At 40.3% G+C, this 14360-nt stretch overlaps 1 protein-coding gene across 1 annotated transcript in view; it reads right to left on the minus strand.

Annotated features, from left to right (window-relative positions):
• Positions 1-14360, minus strand: part of CLMN (calmin) — a 77235-nt gene that overhangs the window by 38555 nt on the left and 24320 nt on the right. The gene's annotated exons all lie outside the window — the stretch shown is intronic.

A 14360-nucleotide genomic window follows, 5' to 3' on the forward strand; every position in this document is an offset into this window, starting at 1 on the left:
ATCAAGGACTGGCAGGTTTGAAGTGTGCATAGCAATGAGCTTCATCAAAGTACTCAAAGCACACAGGGTGCAAGTGAAGTCAGGCCAGAGAACTGAGTAATCTGACTAAAACATGGTCATACACTGAGTTCCCCGAGGTTTAGAAACACAATGAATTATTCACAGGGAAAAAAAAATCAGAAATGCAACTACCTGATTGCAGCCTCTTGCATGGGAAACCATGAATCTTTAAGCAAAAGATGCTACTTTGAAACTGGGGTTTCATTAAAAAAATAAGAGAACTCTCAATATCAAAAAGCATTTAGACCCTGCCACAGTATATTGCTAGGAAGGTTATGGATACCAGAGTATGACCTCTCTTAAAACATACTATGTAGAAGTTAGCAAGGAGAAAGCTTAAAGTCTTAAATTTCTGGAAGAATCCCTTTCAGGCCTTGGGCAAACTTCTATTATCTCAGTGCTTCCTTCCCATCTTTAACAGTGGAATCATTTGTTCTTTGAAAGGATCTTGAAATCAAACCCACAAACACTGACTGCAAAGACAGTCAAATACTCTGATAACAATTACACATGCTTAGAAAATAAGCAATGCTTAGAAATAAGCAGTTCCTAAGATGATGCAGCTATCAATTATCACAACTTCTGATCAATAACATACTTTACACAGCCAAGAGAAGAGTGCAAATAGGACTTGTTACAATGGTGTGCCACTCCAGTGCTAGTTTTGTTTGCACCTGTATAAAGTTCCACCCCAGAGCAGTAAAGCTGTAAAGACAGCAACACCTTTAACCTACTAACCCTATCATATTGGACATAACTGAGGAGAAAAGTTTACAACTGAATCTCATCAGCAGACCACTCTTCCTTTGTTCACCAACATTACATTCATAAGCAAGTCACTGGAAAAGTCAGGATGGAAATTCTGCAACTTCACTTGGAAGAAGAAAGTGAAATTTTTCCTTATTATCTTTTAGTTTATTTCTCCATGAATTATAATGACTGCAATTTAGCTGCAAAAATGGCTTTGAAAATATGCCTGCTTTATTTCAATTTATTTCTACAGCTGCAGAATTACATTGTTTAACTTTTCTGTCTTAAAAGGATTTCCTTTGGCTTCAGCTCCCATTTAATAAAATGATGAGTTTACTGAAAATAGCCTTTGCAGTTTCAGTGGCTTAGTAAGGTAAAGCCCAACTTGATTGAAAAATAACTTCATGTTGCTTTACTGCCCTTCAGCTCACACTATTGACTACAGCTGCATCTGGCTGCCAGACCACTTATTTCACTTTCTGTTTGTTTTCAAAGGGTCAGCAATAACAATACCAATAACATACACACTCTTTTGACATTCTGTGGTGTCTGCCGAGTAGGGAGAACCATCTGACTGGAGACAGGTCATCATAAGAGGGCTATTCCTGCTTTGCTGGAGAACAGCAGGTAATAAAAGCAAAGAAAGGGTGGACCAAAGACAGCAATACAGTTACTTAAAATTTTGTGCCCCATGAAACATGTGGGTCACAATTAAGTAGAAAAGGCTTGTCAGAAGTCCCTAAGCACATAATTTAATCAGGATTTGCTGCAATGACACCACAACATGCTGCATACCTCTTCTAAGATCTGGAGAGTCTTCATCCCCAACTCGTCACACATCCTGCAGTGCTCTGGGCACAGCCATGTCTCACAGAGATTCTTTCTTGACAGTACCCACAGCTTAAGACAGACATCAGGATTTAGCTTTTAGTTGTCTTTTCAAACAATCAGACTTAATCTGTCAGTCCATTTTATTACAACATAAATAAGTTATTCTGTTCCTTCAATACTGAAAAGGTTTAATTTTATAGCTGTTTTACAGATGTTCCCATTAAAACTCACACGTGAGCTAACAAAGACTCTTCAACATCAATGGATGAGAAGCAAGGACCATGAGTCTTTCATACTCACAGGACAAGTTTTCTCTGCCCCCTCCTACTCTGGCCAGAAACTAAAAATGAGGATAAATGTTGGCTTTTACAAATGCCATTATTGGTTTGTATGTCTCTCTTGGAACAGTAACAGGCTGATTTACTTCCATGTCCACTGAACATAGAATTTTAAAGCCTAATCATGTAATTCTACTTTACATACTTTCAACACACACCCCCAACCCTAAAATCACCACAACATTCTACTATAGAATTAAATTATATAGCAAAGGGCTTATTTCTGCCATAGACAACACGCAGGCAAGAGAAAACTTTGAGTTTCTGAATAAGTAAATTACAATTTAAAAAATAATGACCAAAAAAATTTATACAAGATCAAAGGATTTGCAATTTCAACAGAAACCTCCTTGGTTTAAAGAATATAGGCTTCACTAAGTGGGAGCCAACAGTTTTGTAGAGAATTTGCCTGGTAAGGAAGCTGCCAAGGGGTTAGGAGACTAAACTGATTTGAAGAGGGAGAGTAAGGGAAAACTTTCAGGTGGTATAAACTGGCCTTTTTTTCCTATGAGTTTCCAGATGCTTAATAAATTGATCATTGCAATTTTGTAAGCAAAGGTAAGAAATTATCACTATACTGATTTTACATACAAGTTGCAGATAACTGATTTGTTTATCACACAAAAGCTACAACTTGAGCCTTGCTCTTGAAGTCACACTTTTCATAGTATGTAAGAATATGCTCAGCAAGTGCTGATTTTATTTCAGTTGCTATGCCAGCGACAGATCCTTAAACTGCAGCTTGTGTGGGCCCTTTTCTTAATGAAATCCACTGAGATACTGGACTCCACAGTTAAAATAGGTTTTACCATACAGGTCTGCAATGGGTAAATCTGGAGCAGAATGTACCTGCTATAAAAAGTAAGGGGAAAAAAAAGTCTTCAAACTTAAAATTTGTCCCAAGAGTCACATAAAATTTCATGTCTCAGGGTTGTCTTCCAGAGAAACTAATGTTTCCCTGGAAACATGTTTCTAAATACAGTTGCTCTGCTCATATCTTGTACTTACAGTTTGTTCCTCAAGTACAGAGGCAGGCTAATCTGTGCTGAGTTAGTATCAGCAGGCAAACCTCCTAACTTCTCAGGATCAATCTATTTTTAATAACTGAGAGAACAAGAGTAACCGGTGGTCCAATTTACTTCCAGAAGCCATAAGAAGCCATTAGTGCTTCTCATGCATTAAGAGGAGCCCTAACGCAGTTTTGACCTCTGGCATAAAAACAGAGACGCACTATTGCTAAACACTCTTCAAACCTGAGAGAGCTGGCACTTTAGCAAGCACCATGGGTGCCCCAGGAAAGGCAAACTACCTTGCTTTCATGCAGTCCCTGGCGCTCTGGAGCACCAATCACTTCCTTATAATAGAGGGATCCATAGCTACACTAGCTACACTATGATGAAATATGTATTTCTGAGAAGCTACTGGGAACCAGTGAATGAAAGCCATGAAATCACCAGAGTGTTTGGTTTCAGAAGATCTGTTCTCTTTTTTTCCCAGGCACTTAGGTAAGCTGTAGTATTAGTTTTATCATGGATAAAGCATAAATGCTGGTGAATACATCTCTGTTAAGAGTGCAAGAAGGAGGTGCGTATTTCCAGCATACCTTCTGATTGCCATGCACTGAACACTGCCAAGATCCACCTACAACTAGGAGGTAGCACTGCTTCTGGCATGTTTCCCAACAAGATCTCCAAGTTGCAGTGGGTTTGGCAGAGTGGTTGCTGTTTTGTGTCTCTCCCTAGGAAGAGGCAACTCTGAAAAGAAGTGAGTGGGTGACACCAGCCTTTGCCTTGCCTTCTTTATTGCTTTACTAGAACAGAGGTGCTGGGAGACATCATGTTAATCTCTCGTGACTGCCCACCCGGCAGATGGATTTGTTCAGTGACAATTATTTGATCTGAAGAAATGAAAACTGAAGACTTGATGGAATTTTTTTCTCTCTGTTAGAGGTCTCTCATGAGTTGCACTCAGAGTGTTATTTGTTGCTGTCTCTCCCATCAAAAGAACTAGGAAACATCAAATGAAAACATTAGGGTGAAGGTTTAAAAACAAATTAAAGGCATTTGCTCTTCACATACAACATAGTTGCATTGTGTAAGTCTGCACAGCCAGACACTGTGGATTCAACCCATTTAATGAGGGCTTATGGGGAGGCACATTCACAGAAGGGATATCCACCCATGTTTATTAACTACAATGAATTCCCTTCTGACTCTGGAAGTCCCCGGGTGCAAATGGCTGAAGACTAGCTGAGGAAACTGTGAAAACTGCTTGCCCTGCTCTTATCTTCCAACCTTAGTGATACTGTGATACACCCTTTTGGCGGCTGTCAGATAGAGATACTTGGCTAAACAGACTTTTGGTGTAACTATATGGTGTCTAGTACATTCTTCTATCATGTGTTATGGTGGGCAAGTCTCAGCTGTGACAAAAGCCACAGAAGCTGGGCTGAAGGCACTGTCATACCCATCCTTAGACTGACACAAAAGACCACTTGGAATAAAAGGCCCTGGGAAGCAGAGAAGAAGTGAGAAAACTTTTAGTTTCATGCTTTTATAGCAATCCATGTGCTCATGGGAAGGCAAGAAGTTTGGGTTTGATTTTCATTTCTACTACTGCCCACTCTGTCTAGACCGCAGTGGTAGAAGTCCTACTGTAGGTAAGTAGATGACTGTTGCAATATATGACATCGATTTACAGTCTTGAGTGATCTTGGATGATCCCACCCTTAGACAGATAGAAACATTTTAAAAAGAAAAAAATCAGGGAGGAGGAAGGACCTGGAGATAAGATGACCCTTTCGGCTACCTTCTCCAAAATCCTTTTATTCACTTTTACTGATAACACACCTTATTAAAGTCAACTGCTTTAACAAATTACTTTATTAATTTAAAATGTAATACCTATTTATAGAACAGCTGGCCTTGTTAAACCAGCCTTTTGTTAATAGAACAGCCATGAAAAAATTCTGCAGTGTATATCTTACAGGGCATAGCTATTACTAAGCACACAGGTGGGAGAGAAGTGCTGGTATCTGAAGTTGGATACACATAGAAATATCTTTATGGTAAGCATAAGAACCAAAGTAAATAAATAGGTCTCCTGTCACACCCTGTAGGTTGCCACCACCCAGAACTTGCCAAGAAAAGCACATTCCAGATACGAAACCCTTCCTTGCCAAGACAACTGCCACAATTACTCCCAGAAACAGGTCTAATTCATCAGACTCCAGATCTCCATGGGAAATCAAAAGCCAGAAATAAAGTCAGGAAAGTGAATGCAAAATTTTTCTCAGACAGGTCACCACAGATAATATTTTCAGGCCAGGCACAGCCTCCTTTATGTGGACTGCAATGCAAAGAGTGGTTCTTTTCTACTACCTTCACAGCAAGCACTATTTAACTGATGCCAACATGCTCTGGAGATGGTTTCTCCATCCTTTTGCAGATCTGTTTAGTTCAGCCTGCCCTCTAATTGTACCTCGGATATCAGAAGATGCCACTTTAGGCTGCTTTGCCTTAGGCTGACAAGGCTGTATGAACACCCCTCTTCTTTCCCTTCCTTCACCAGGACAGCTTCTTGTACCAAAGCATAGGTTTACTGAACAGCAAGAGATATAGAAAATGATGCTATTAAAGCTCTTCCTAATGATGTAATTCCTTGACAGACAAGGTCACCATTGTATTTACTTAGTTTAAAAAGGGAACAATACAGTATCAACTCAAGTGTTTTTAAAGAAACCTGCAGCTTCCAAAAGTGTCAGCACCTACTGTCCATGGTACCTGCCTTTGGCCCAAAGCAGCCCCTTAGGACTTTAGCATAAGCTCTGAGCAGAGAAGTTACTAGTTAAATACCAAGCTAAGAATTCCACTCTGATAAATTCTGCCTCAGTGGTGCTATATGAGAGTGCTTTTCAATTTAAAGCTTCTCAGTGCTGCCTCTCTTATTCCCTGAGAGAAAAAAAAGTATTTCTTAACTAGTATTTTTTTCAGGAATTGCACTTGCAGCAAAAGAGAAGAACCCCATAGTTATCAAATGACTGTGTTCTTAGTGAGAAAGCAGTTCAGTCCCCAAGCACTGCACCTACCTGTCTCATAATCTACACCGAAGGTGCACATCCAAGCACCTTTCCCACAAAGGCACCTGTGCTGTACTCACAAGGACATGTCCCCTTCATACCACCCCTTGCAGTTTCTGAGGAGGAACTTATCAGTCTTTAAATCTCAAATCATCTGCATTGGTTGGCAGACACGCTCACAAGCAGTTTCTTAAGGCTTTGAGACTCCAGACAGACATTTCTGTAACAGCTTCTAGTTTCTCAGGCTGTAACATGGATCAGTGAGAGCTCAGTATCCAGTATGGCACACCTGAATTTTTACCTTCAGTTTGGAAACACCAACTTATGCTTTTCCCTTAGATGACCTTCTAGGTCTTGCTTCAAACTGTACCAAAACCATGATGTCTGCAGTTGACTGTACCTAGGTTTGTAAGTGGTATCAGGTGTTTCAGCTAGCTGTGCAAGCCAGTATACTCATGCCTGGTGTAAAACAGTGGAACTCTCTGGCCTGAATAGAGTTGGTGGTATGACTATTATCAGGCATATCAGTCCTTGGAAATAGATAATTTCTGTCCTCTGCTCCATTGCTTTAGATAGAAAAAAAACGATGAAGTTATAGGCCCAGTGAGGCCTAATTCAACTATCCACATGTCCTCTGGGCACCCATTTGTAGAAGCATGCCCTTGTGCTCCACATCACTACTGTCAGCGTCCCAGATCACTGTCCCAGATTTGTAACCTCCTGCCAATTCTTCTCAAAACTGCTGAGAAACTCACTGTTAACCCTCCTCTGTCAAAACAATCCCCATTTGCTAAACCATTTGTGCACACAGCAGACAAGCTGTGCCAGGATGTCTCAGGCCCAGAGCAGGACAGCAGGGCAGAATACCAGAGCAGCAATGCTGTGGCCAGAGCATGCATCAGCCCAGAGCCAGGTTCCCCAGACCCTGCAGACAACCAGTGCTACCTTGAGTGCATTTCTGCCACAATGAAACACAAGTGGTGCTGTCCTCTCTTCCTTCCTTGCCTCAGTGAGGACTCTTACTTCATACTTTGCACACTAAATTACGTAAAGTGAATTAGATGCTACTTTTTCTACCTTTGTTAATATTTTTGAGCTCCTTTAATTGCAGCGTGGAAGCTTTTTCCACCCTAATGGCTGGTATTATTTTATCCTTTCCCTAAAGAGTTCAGCTGCCTTTGCTATTTACAGTCATTTCTGTAGAGCTGAATCGCGATTTTTCCCGGGATATAGAATTACATGCTCCACAAATTATGCCATCATCCATCCCTCTTCTGCTTCTTGAATGAAGTCAGAAAAGAAAAAAAACAACCTCCCCACTTTGCTCTTCCCAAAAGTAGACAGCATATTCTATGCCATTAAAAATTGATATAACATGAACTTCAAAAGGCAGAAATATTGCAGGTTCACCAGTATGTCATCTGTTCCACCATTCTACCACTAGACAATACAATTAACTAAGGCTTAAACAAGGCTTTTAAATATATTGATTTTTTTTCCCCCCTATGGTCCCCTTTGCACTCAGGCTCTCTTCTTGTTTCCATAAGCATTTAAGTATTTTTTTGCCAATAAGCCCACTTTTCCAGTCAGTTTCTGATGGGTGTATAGTCTTTCTAGTTACTGCAACATTGCGTTCCCTATTCTTTATTTGCAAAATTGGTAACTTCAACTCTGTCATACATACAAACTGCCAGAAAAGGTAAAGTTTCAGAAAAGATCAGAAAAGGCTGGCTTCAGAGAGACCTGGGCTAATTCCAAAACCATCCTGTCAAGCCACTAGGCGGACACAGACTTTTGTTGCTGCTTTCCAAATTCTTCCCCTCTGTAACGTGTTTCTTCTTTGAAGCTGAACATCAATTGCTTCCTCTTGCTTTTTAGCAATTCTTTTTCAGCAGTTCTCGTGATCCCTCCTAGAATTACTTCTTCTCTGTCTCTCTCTCCAGGTTTGATAACTTGACCTGAAGTAGGAACATCCCTTTATACCATTGTGACAAAGTATCATCCCACTTTATTCAAGGGCAATCAAAAAATTTGGATGCAAATCATGAGCATTTTCTATTTCATTCTTTTTTCTGCATATGTATGAACAGTTAGAAAAACAAGTACGGCAGATCAGCACTGTAAATAATTCCTCTACAGAAGCATCATTGCTTTACACTGCTTTCAGTTTAAATGTTTTCAACAATTAGAAAACAGCTGCCAATTCTTTTTAAAAGCATCATTCTCATCAGTAAGTACTTTATTCTTCAAATTACTAAAAACTGCTATTAAGATTTCCCTAAAGACCACTGACTCCTGTTGTATAATTTGGGTCTGACTCCTTAATAAGATTAACCAGCAGATCAGTTTGTGCAATGTGCAAGTGTGATACATCAAGAAAAGCCATGCAATTGCAAAGTGATGGAAAATAACACTTTCCATGTCAAAAGGGTTCTGGTTGAAAGGAAGGAAGAGAGAAAAGGAAGGATTTTTTTCATATTTGTATCTCCAAAGAAAAACTACCCAATCCAGCTGTAATTTACTGAGGCATTAAGTTTCTGTGAGTTTTAGTTAAAGTTACACTGTGCTGCTAATGTTTATTTTTTTCATACAAAGTGTACAGGCTGTTTTCTTAATCGTAATGACTTTTAAACTAGTTCATTCTCTCTACCTCTCAGAAGAAACTTTTTTTTTTATTTCAAAACACAAATTCTAATCCTGCTAGTTGCAAAATACCTTTAAACTGTGAACAGGATATAAGCCCTGCAGCCACATTTGCAGACAGATACCAAAACTCCTCTTCTGGCACAGAAGCAGGAAAAGAATGAGATAAGATGGTGCCAGAGGGAGACTGGTGGTATTCATGGGAAAAGGCAGATATCCTGGTGCACCTCTGGAGCCTACAGCATTATTTGGATTATTTAGGTCACCTATATGTTAGGAGCCCAAACAATATAGCTGTTGTTTAACAAACTGTTAAAATAACTCACTGGGTATTTCTTCAGTGTTCTCTGGACATGATTTTTTTAAATAGGATCACTTCCATCATCTTTTATTCCTTTGCTGGCTTAGTTTTTATTGCATTCTGAAACAGCTGCAGCATGTGCTTAATGCTTTCAGAAAAATGTACCCCTACCTTTATGAAAATGTAATCTTTTAAAACATTTATTGATGTTCCATGACATATGACCAAAAAAAAGCAATTAAGAGACGGTATCATTTTTCCCAACATGTATTCAATTTCTCTATTTCCCACAATAATTTGGGCCCCAAATGTAGGCTTTACAATTTTCCCAGAAAAATCATTTTAAAAAATACTCTTAACGCTGGGCTAAGAACAGTTTCCCCAGCTAAGATTTTGCCTCCTAAAACCTTTGCAACACAAAGTCAATTTTTATGTATTTTTCATTATCTTCAGAGATAAACATAGTAACTTAATGGCGTAAGCAGCTAAGAACACCACTGTGGCTCAACAGTACAGTAAATCCACCCTGAAGCTTGTGGAACCAGATTTTTTTATAAAACCCACATCATAAAAATTGCTGCACTAATACAAACTTAACCTAGCAGCTTTATTATTTAAAAAAAGATGCAAGTTAACAGTCTACCACCAAGTTTTAGACCACATCAATTATTATATGGTCTCCTGTAGCCAGCATGGGTAGAGCTGCCATATTCTTCACTGCATGTTCTGGTGACTTCAGCAGAAGTAACTGTAAGCCCACCTGTGATCTCAATCACCTCTGTGCTGCTTTATTGCACAGTAACAACATATATTCAATATTAACAGTTTTGGTCTAGGTAGTGTGAAAATAACCCTTCGTTTTGATGAGATGGGGCATTAAGAAACACTTTGTTCATGAGTTCAGCTGTCACCTATTAGTCTGTACACCATGTTCTAGCATCAAACAGAAGGAAGGAAAAAAAAAATCAGTGTCAAGCCTGCTTTCGGTTCATCTTGTACTTTAGCACACCTAGTTGAGATCCAATACAGGACAGCCTCAGGCTTCCTTTTATACTGACTGCGGGAAACCAAATGCAGAGCAGGAAGAGAAGATTCTGCCTGCCTTGCTTAGCCCTCAATTCCTTGCCAATAAAGATCTGGAATTCCTTACACCTGTAATATACTGGCTTGGGAGTGCTTGGATCAGAGCTGATTCACAAGGAAAGAGATACTCTCATGGAAGGTGGGGAGAGACAGCCTTTAAAAGCAAAGAAGTTTTATCTACTACTTTTAATATTAATATCATATTTTAGTAAGTTTATAACTCAATCACTCGACCTTCATTATTACTTGGTCTTGGAAACTGAGGTAGTAACTAAAACATTAAACTATCTTTCTAACTTAGAAATGTTAATGTAGATGGATGCAAATTTTCATCCTAGAAAGCAATCAAAAGAAGACATGCAGAAATGAAGAAATAACTGCCTACAACAGGCTTCATCAGCCACATAACAGACATCTCATTTCACAATTGCAATTCTGCAATACCAAGAGAATGAGACTTACTTTCTTTTCCATCCTTTTGTGCCATACAAATAAACCAAATGTATAGTGACACATCTATTTTTCTTTACCTTTATCAGACTCAGAATTTACATACCCAGCAAGGGCATGCAGATAGACCTTGAGCAAATATTGGCTTAATGTTCTCCAGCAGGTCACAAACTCAAATGTCCTGTGCAAAGTGGGAGATAGGGAAGAGCAGTCTAAATCCTTCTGTGATACTACAGGAAACCAGATGCAGTATTTCATGCCAACTAAACTTAACCTGGTGGACAAAAGGGTTTATTTTGACTTGGTCATTCAATCCAATTCATTGCACAGTCACACAAACACTTTTGCCTGTATGAGCCAAGGGGGAAAAGGGTGTGTTATAACTCTGCCTATCTTGGCAGCAGCACTGGTTTATTTCTATTTAAACCGTATGTAAAAGCATGTCTTAATAGCCCTTGAGCCATTTTATTTAGTCTCCTGAGTCACACACACATCACACAGATTTTTGCTGCTGTCCCCACTAGAGACACTTCATAAACAAAGCACGAGTCCTCACACAGGATAGAAAATTAGGTTGTGTCTAATCAAATATTCAGAGATCCAATGGCTGTGAAGAATGGTTGCATTTTCAGAAATACTAGTCCAGTAGTTTGAGCAGAGGATTGCTGAGACAGGCCACCAACATGAGAGAAGCAAACAAATGAGTTTTAATCTGTGCCCTCCACCTTTCCTAACCATTTTGTAAGGTCCCAGGATGAAAGCCAATTTTTTGATCGCAAGTCTATGAAAAAATAACTCACAAAAACTTAAGACTCTTGAGAGTCTTAGAAACATTTTAAAATGCAACAGAACAGTGATACAAACCATTGAAGTGTAATGTGGTAACAAGGCGGCAGTCCTTTCCTGTGTGTTTGCAGGGCTGCTCTGAGACAGCATGCTCACGCTATCAGTCTTTAAATGTTTACTTATTTTCCCTCTCCCTTCTATCCTTAATCCTAACCTCTACCTATCCTGTGATAATCTACAGAATAATGTATGTGTACTGTTGATTTAGAACTGTTAAATTACACATTTTATTAGATGCTCATTCCAGTCCTATTCCAAATTATGTAAATGAAGGAACTGGTTTTGCACAAATGGCTGAAGGCATAAAAATCAAGAACCACCTTCCTCCTTGCTTTCTTTTTATCATTCCTACTTCCTGTTTTGCTGGTGATGGATTTCCCAGTTCAGTCTTTGATCTTGTCTGCAATCTGGGTACACAGTTGTCTGTTCCTCTTCTTTTCTCTGTTCATTCTTTCTGTCTCACAGCAAGTGAAGTGGCACAGATCTATGGAGGTAGTTCCCTTCCTTACCAGACAAGTTGTAAAACAAGAAGAATGCAAAACCATTTCTGATGCTGCTCCAAGACAGTTGTGGTTAAAGGAACACTGCACGTACCCAGTCACTCTAGCTATTACGTTTCAGGTCAGAACAAAATGAACAAAATGCCCTTCAGGTTTCTATGCATTGCACTGCCCAAAGGCAGCAGCTGATGCACCATCTCAGGAGGCCTAATAGCAGGATTCAATCCCTGTTCATAGATTAAATATCAGACTCACAAGGGGCTGCTATGTTTTAAATTGAGTTAAATATAAGAGGGTGTTCTCTATTAGATATTTCATATCTGAAGGAATTAATAAATAAAAAGGCAGAAGGTATTCTGTACAAGAACTATTTAGGTATGAGCAGAAAAACATCTAATATATATAGAGTTTCATATGTAAGAAAAAACACAGAAGAATCAAAGATCAATCTCAGATGTAGGCAGAGCTGGCTGATGTGCAAAGCACACACCCACTGCTCCTGAGTCACTCTGGCTCCCAGATGGGCAGCATGTTCATTGCACAGGCACATTCCTGCCTTGCACAGGACTCACACAACTGCCTGTTTTCCTTCTCCTGGTGGCATGTTACAGGCAGACAAAGAGCCTTTTCTTTTCAGTTTAACTTTACAAGCTGTTCCAGGATGAAATGGTGAAGCACATGGTTAAGTAAGAGCTGTACTCTGGGTGTGGGATTTGACTTGCATTAGCTGCAAGATGCCACAACGGTGGAAATGAAACAATAAACTTATCTTGTTCCAGTGACTTAATACTGCACAAACAGAAGCTCGCTAAATATAGACCAGGCTTGCAAAATCACTTTCCATAGGTGAAGCCTACTACATTCCCTCCTCTCTCTGATGCTGGAAAGCTTGCTGCTAGCTGATATCCCTGGCAGCCCCTCCAAGAGGGCTTGGTACTGCCAGCCCTGTTGGGACTCACTGAGATTGGCTGGGCTCAGAGAGCATGAGCCACACCTACCCAGACAGGATGAGAGGTGGAACAAATGCTTCCCTGCTTCAGAAATCTCTGCTTTACAGCCTGGTGATGGAGGCTGGCTCTGCTGCCCTCAGGTACCTGTGAGGTCTATTGTGGAGCTGGCAGCTGCACTTTCCTCCTTAATGGCCTGACAGCATTGAAGTGCCAATGGCACAGTCAGGAGTTCCCTCATCCTTGTTAGTGGGAGGAAAAGTACTGTGGATAGATGTCAGGCTAAAAGGTAGATCTATCATTTGAGGCAAGGATGTGAGAACAATAAAATCATCAAACAGTTCTTGAAGACAAAGTCCCTTTGAATACCCAGCTCACTAAATGGAATTAAAACTCCTGAAGACAGATCATGGAAGAGTCCTCTATTCACCTTCTCTTACGAGTCCTCACTACCATAGGACAAAACACTTCAGTGTCAGCAAAACCTAGTATTCTCCAATGACCCATCAATTGTAGTTGGCATTTGCCAGCTGTGGGAACACTAGCCTGAAGTGCAATGTGACAAGGAGGCATTGGGCTCAGGTGCAACTCTTGGCCTCTGGAAAGAAATTCCGGAACACTTACAACACAGCATTTCTTTTAAACAGGGCAGGCAGTTTCCATAGCATCATTAGCCATTGTTTTCATGATTGTTAACTACCTATTAACATTTTTCCTGCCTTAGCATATTTTTTCAAGCCTCCTTTGGAACTGAGGGTTCTAGAAGAGCAGTGTGAAACCACAGACCATGCAAATGTACATAGAGTCACTCCCCATGCAGCCACAGGCATGCAGAATGGAAGGGATATTTCAAAGCCCATATCTCACAATATCTTTTCCCAGGACATGTTCTAGACATCTTACCATCTTTGTAGTCCCCTACTGGACCCTCTCCACATTCTCCACATTCTTCCTAACTTGGAGTGCAGGGCAAAACTGGAAACAGCACTCTCAACAGTGGCCTCCCCAGTAACCAAGGAGAAGGACATTATAACCTCCCACTGCTGATAGAGACCTTTTCAGTGTAGCCCAGTAGGCAATTTGCCTTATTTGGAATCAGGGTGCACTGCTGGGTTCTTTGCAACCTTCACACCTACTGGCATCTTTTGGCATGCATGGTAACACCCATGCCCATATCAGCTGAGCTACAAGTCATACAGTCACTTTCCAGTGTCTACCAGAGTAAGTGGTTGTTCTGGCCAAAATGCAGACCATTTTGCTTTTTCTTACTGAACTCCATGAGCTTCACGTTGGCCTAGTCCACATACTTATCCCTCAGGGTTTAGGTTCTCTCATTTTCTGTGTTCAGCTGCTTCCCCTAATTTAGTGCCATCAACATCTGTGGGTAAGGCACACTGTCTTCCCTAGCCTGCAGATAAAAATGTCAAGTGGCCTGGACCTCAGCATCAAGCCCTTAGTACTCTGCTCACTACTTGGTGCCAGCTGGATGTCAGCTCTTTGATCTCTTGGAGTCCAGCCAAAGGTGGTCCCATC

This window comes from Melanerpes formicivorus, unplaced genomic scaffold (genome assembly GCF_026170545.1).
Source record: "Melanerpes formicivorus ecotype bairdi unplaced genomic scaffold, bMelFor1.0.p_v2 SCAF_17, whole genome shotgun sequence".
In the NCBI taxonomy this organism is placed as follows: domain Eukaryota; kingdom Metazoa; phylum Chordata; class Aves; order Piciformes; family Picidae; genus Melanerpes; species Melanerpes formicivorus.